Source organism: Trichosurus vulpecula, chromosome 7 (genome assembly GCF_011100635.1).
Source record: "Trichosurus vulpecula isolate mTriVul1 chromosome 7, mTriVul1.pri, whole genome shotgun sequence".
NCBI lineage: Eukaryota > Metazoa > Chordata > Mammalia > Diprotodontia > Phalangeridae > Trichosurus > Trichosurus vulpecula.
This window is the reverse complement of record NC_050579.1, coordinates 226,428,586-226,434,402: the sequence shown is the minus strand read 5'-3', so window position 1 is coordinate 226,434,402 and position 5,817 is coordinate 226,428,586. Positions and strand designations below refer to the sequence as shown.

Sequence of the window (5,817 nt, the reverse complement as noted above, 5' to 3'; positions counted from 1 at the left end):
CTTGGCTGGAAGTAGATGGCCTCTAAGTCCCTTCTAATCCTGCAGAACCTGCAGAAAGTTTGGGGCCCAGAATGGCAATGAACCTCTTAATGATGAAAGCCACAAACACTGGAAAGGGTCACTGACAGGCTATTAGATGTTCTTCCTTTGGAGACTTTAAAAAAAGAAGATTTTTAGACTGATTTAATTTTGCTTTGCAGGAAAATAGACTGAAAGGAATTTCCCAAATTTTGAAAAGGGGGAAAAGAATGAATTTCGCAAACTATGGACCAGTAAGTTTGACTTTGATTCCTGGAAAAAATTTAGAATGTATTGTCAAAGAAGGGGTTAATTAACATCTAGAAAATAAAAGAGTTAATAAATAAAGAATTAGAGTGGCTTTATCAAAAATGACTTATGCCACCCTGGCCTATTTTCTGTTTGTTTTTTTTTTTGACAGAGTGACTAAACTGGTAGATCAGGGGAAAGATGCAGAAATACTTGATGTAGATCTAAATATGCTATAGATATAACAGAGCTAGATTTTAACAAAGTATCTCATGCTATTCTTGTGAAAAAGGTAGACAGATGTGGGGGAAGGGAACAAATATTTATTAAGTACCCACTATGTGCTAGGAACAGATAGGTGATGTAGTGGATAGATTGCTGGGCTTGGAATCAAGAAGATTCATCTTCATGAATACAAATCTGGTCTCAAACACTTACTAGTTGTGTGACCCTGGGCAAGTCACTCAACCACATCAGTGAAATGAGCTGGAGAAGGAAATGGCAAATCACTCCAGTATCTTTGCTAAGAAAAGACCAAATGGGGTCACGAAGAGTCAGACATGATTGAAAAATGGCTGAACAACAATCCTAAGAGCTTTTACAAATATTATCTCATTTAATCCTCACGATAAACTTGGGAGGTAGGTGCTGTTACGATCTCCATTTTACAGTTGAGGAAACTGAAGCCTACAAAAGTTGTCATTTTTCCAGGGTTACACAACTAGTTAAGGGTCTGAGGCTGGATTTGAACTCAGGCTTTTCTGATGTCAAGCCTTGCACTCTATCCACTGTGCCAGTATATTAAGATGGGTTCAGAACTGATTGAATAGTCAGAATCAAAGGGAGGAATGGCTAAGGAGCTAAAAAAAAGTTCTAGAATGCTGTACTGAATTGAATAAGATGAAATTTAACAGGATAAACATAAAGTCTTACACTTGTGTTCAAGAAATCAGTTTTACAAGTATAAAATTCCTCTAACTTCCTTTGCCTTATAGTTTTGTTATCTATTTTACCTATCTAATTTGTTTATCTATATTAATTCATTTATTATTAATTCATTTATATATTTATTTATTTAAAGGCATTTGCACTTTTTAGATATTTTGGTACTACTTTTTTCATTTTAGTAATTCCCCTGTTGATTTATCTAATTTTGCTTTGGGTTTTAATGGAATTTTCTTCATCTTGAGATCTTTTGTATTTCCCTTTTTATATTTTAAAATATTTATTTGTTTCGATCAGACAAAATCTGCCTTCTCATCTTCCCACTCCAACATCTCCCCTATTCCTGAGAATAAGAGAAAAACAAAAACCCATTAGGAAAGTATAGTTAATCAAAACAAATTTTAACATTGGCCACAACCAAAAAGAATTTGTTTTATTCTCTATTCTGAGTCCCTTACTTCTCTATCTGGAGGTAGGTAGTTCTCTGGAATCACAATTGGTCATTATGCTAAGAGTCCAGCACAATAGTATTCTGTAATATTTATATACCAAACTTGTTTATTATCCATTCTTCAGTTTATAGGCATCTTGTCAAATTCCTATCCTTAGTTGCCTCAAAAAGAACTATACATATTTTTATACATTCTTAGAGTTTGTTTTGTTTAATACTAATTTCTTCCTTAGTCTGCCCTCCCTATAATTCGCCCTCTGACAATTCTAGTTTTCCTCCTATTTTTTTATTGTGAAATATATTTCTGTACCAAAATCTCTGTCTCTCTCTTTCTCTGTCTCTGTCCCTGTCTCTCTCTTTTCTTCTTTCTTTTGAGCAGTTCTGATGAGAGTGAGGTTTGAGTGTCAGTCACTTCCTCACCCCTTCCTCTTTGTTCCTATAGATGTCTACATTTGCACCATTATTTTGTGAGATAATTTTCCCCAACCTTCCTTTCTTCCCATCTCCACTCCTACCCCAGGTTTTCCTCATCTCCTCTCTTTCCATTCCTTTCTTAAGGTCATCGAGACATAACAGAACCATTCCCAGGCCTTGTGTAATTGGACTCCCTCTATGAAACTTGATGTTGATAGAGATCAGAAAGGACAAATATATCACCTCCCCATATTTGAATGTAAGCAGTTTATCCTTATTTAGTCCCTATTTCATTGAAGATACAACTCCCCCTCCACCCCCACCCCCATAGTATTAATACTCTTACTTAAATAAGTTACTCTTGGCCACAAGATCTGAGTTTGGGATCTGAGTCAAATCATTGCTGCTGCTGGCTTCTGAACTTCCTCCTTTCTCCATATACTGCCCGGAGCTCCCCCAGCTGGGACAGATAAGCCTATTTCAGTGGCTTTGCACAGCTCCCCTTCTCGCTGCTGGATCTGAGACCCAGAGTTGGGGAATGGGTGGCAAAGCTGCCAGTAGGCACCTGTTCTTGTTTCTGTGGCCCACTATTGTGTCCTGCTGATACTATTATGTGAATGAGCTATCAAATAACCACTGTTATTTAATGTGAACACCAAGAAAATATGAAAGGAGAGAAAGCGACCAGGGGATGATCTTCACTAATTAAAAAATATTAATAGCTGTTTGTATTAGAGTGAGTTGATGTCTGCTAACTGGTCATAATGCTAGAATAATTAAGCCCTATTCTTCTGGTAAAATACCATTTTCTGCGTGTAGCCAAATGGAGAATCTTGTATTAGCAATCCTTGTGGAACAGGACTTCTTTCTATTTTTTGAAAAAGATGAGGTCATTCATGATCTTAGATAATTGAAGGGAGGAGAGAGATTTTGTTTGACAATTACATCATGAATGTATTTCTTTGGACTCATTTGTCCCTTGGGCCCATAGAAAAAATGAGAAAGTCATCTGCAGTTGCCTTCAGAGACAGAGACTCATATCTGTGCAAAGGCCTGAACCTTGGGACTTTTTGAGGAAGGATATGCATAGGCAGAGTTCTTGGTAAGCCGTTTAAGGGTCCATTGATGATTAAAGAGGCACTTGTGATCAGTTTTAGTTACTTTTGTGGACTTGTCTCTTCCCTTATTAGATTTTCCCTGTTGTAGCTAGGGATAGAAAGACAGATCTTTTTTCTTCTCTTTGTGGTTAGAGGACATGAAGGACATGACTTTGTTCCTATGGAACTTGGATCTGGAACTGTCAGTTCATAAATGGAGCTACTTGCTGTCTAAGTATTAATTGATCTATCTTTGGAAAATCTTCTCTCTGGGTCTCAGCTAGTGCCTTCCCTTCCATAGTTATTATCTATCTGTTTTGTGGCTATACACACTCTATGTATGTATGTATCCATCCATCCATCCACCCATCCATCCACCTGTCCACCCGTCCACCTGTCCATCCGTCCATCTGTTTGTCTGTCTGTCTATCTGTCTATCTACATGTTGTTTCAGTGAGGAGGTGCAGGGATAGAGTACCGGACTTAGAGTCAGGAAGGCTTGAGTTCAAATCCAGCCTCAGATACTTCTTAGCCACGTGACCCCAGGCAAGTCACTTAACCTCTGCCTCAGTTCCCTCATCACTAAAATGAATGTAATGATGGTTTGTTGTAAAGATCAAACGATTGTAATGATTGTAAAGTGCATACTGTGCCTGGCACGTAGCAAGTGCTATACAAATGTTAGCTATTTATTACTTCACTAGAATGTGAGCTCCTTGTGGGCAGGGACTGTTTTGCTTTTATCTTTGTTGCTAGAGTACTTAGCATAGTGCCTCACATACTGTAGGCACTCAAGAAATGGTTATGGATTTGTTTGTTTTCCCCTTCGTATTATTTCCCTTACCTGCCATCTGCCTTGGTTTCCTCAACTGTACAAAAGGGACAATGATAGCTCCTACCTCCCAGGATAATTGTGAGGCTCAAACGTGACATTTGTTAAGTGCTTAGTATGGTGCCTGGCTTATCAGTAGGCACCATATAAATGCTAGGTCTCATTATTATTGTTATTACTCATTACTGTTGTCATTGTTAGATAATTATCTTTCCAAATTTCTTTGTGATTGTCATACTTTCCATTTTGATGGCATTATAGTATTCTGTCACATGATCCAATATGGGGTTGTCTCAGCAAAGATACTGGAGTGGTTTGCCATTTCCTTCTCCAGTTCATTTTACAGATGAGGAAATTGAGGCAGACAGGGTGAAGTGACTTGCCCAGGGTCACATAGCTAGTAAGTGTCTGAGACCACATTTGAACTTGGGAAGATGTCTTCCTGGCTCTAGGCCTGGTACTCTATCCACTGTGCCACTTAGTTACCCTCTGTCATATTACCGTCCCACAATTAATTTAATCATTCCCATATTGGTGGTCACATAGGTTGCTTTTTTTTTTTTAAAAAATTACATATAATGGTGCTGTGAAAATATTTTCAAAGTTTTTTTTTCTTTTCATAGAACTTTCTGGGTATATTCCCAATAATGAATTATTGCATCATAGAGTCTGTCTTTTATGTCTTTTGAAATTTTAAATATGTGTCTCATCTCCCTAAGAAGATTATAAATTCCTAAAGAGCACACGCTATTTTATATCTTCCACCCCACCAATTCATAGCACCCAGTGTGGTGTCATGCACAAAGAAAGTACTCAGTTTTTGTTTACTTAAATTGATTTTTCTTTATGAAAAGAAAATTTATTTTATTTCTTAAAATACTATATGCAAGATTATGTTCTATTAAAGACCAAGTACTATCCTTGAAACTGAAGAGTTCATTATTCAAAACTTAAGATCTTTTTCTATCTTTTGTCAGTTTTTTGTCTTCCTTTCATCTTTATTTTTAAATGTCCCTGAGACAAACTTTCTTATCTAGTCGACCTGAAAAGCTTTCTTTAAATTTTTTTTTAAATTTTCTATTGTTCTCTTCGCTTTGTAAATTGATATTGCTTGTAAACTTCTACCATTCTCCTTCACGGATTTTATTTTTCAAAATAAATTTATTATTTATTTCTTTTAAACATTCTTTTCTTTTTAAATTTTGAGTTCTAAATTTTCTCCTTCCTTCCCCCTCTACTGAGATGGCAAGCAAAATAATATCACATGTGAAATCATGCAAAACATATTACCATATTAGCTATATTGTAAAAAACAAGCAAAAAAATAAAAAAGAAAGCAAATGAACTTTTCTTCATTCTGCTTTCAGAATTCATCAGTTCCCTTTCTGGAGGTAGACAGCATTTTTTTCTTCATGAGTCCTTTGCAATTGTCTTGGATCATTCTTGCTTTGTCAACACATATGCTAGAATTGGAATGAGAAAATTAGCATGGTCCCTGTGCAAGGATGACACGCAAATTCGTGAAGTGTTCTGTATTTAAAAAAAAAGGAATTGTCTTGGATCATTGTACTGATCAGAGTAGCTAAGTCTTTCACAATTGGTCATCATCACAATGTTGCAGTTCTCACTTCACTTTGCATCAGTTCATAAAGGTCTTGCTATGTATGTTCTGAAACCATCCTTTATCGCACAATGCTACTCCCTCACGATCATATGTTACAACTTATTCAGCTATTCCCCAATACATTTGTAATTTTTAAAAGTTAAAAAAATATATCTATATATTTGCTTTTGTTAGATTACCTCTTTAT

The 5,817-nt window shown here is 36.3% G+C and overlaps 1 pseudogene; it reads left to right on the top strand.

Annotated features, from left to right (window-relative positions):
- Positions 1-5,449: 5,449 nt before the first annotated feature.
- LOC118858915 lies at positions 5,450-5,546 on the top strand (annotated as a pseudogene).
- The last annotated feature ends 271 nt before the right edge of the window (positions 5,547-5,817 follow it).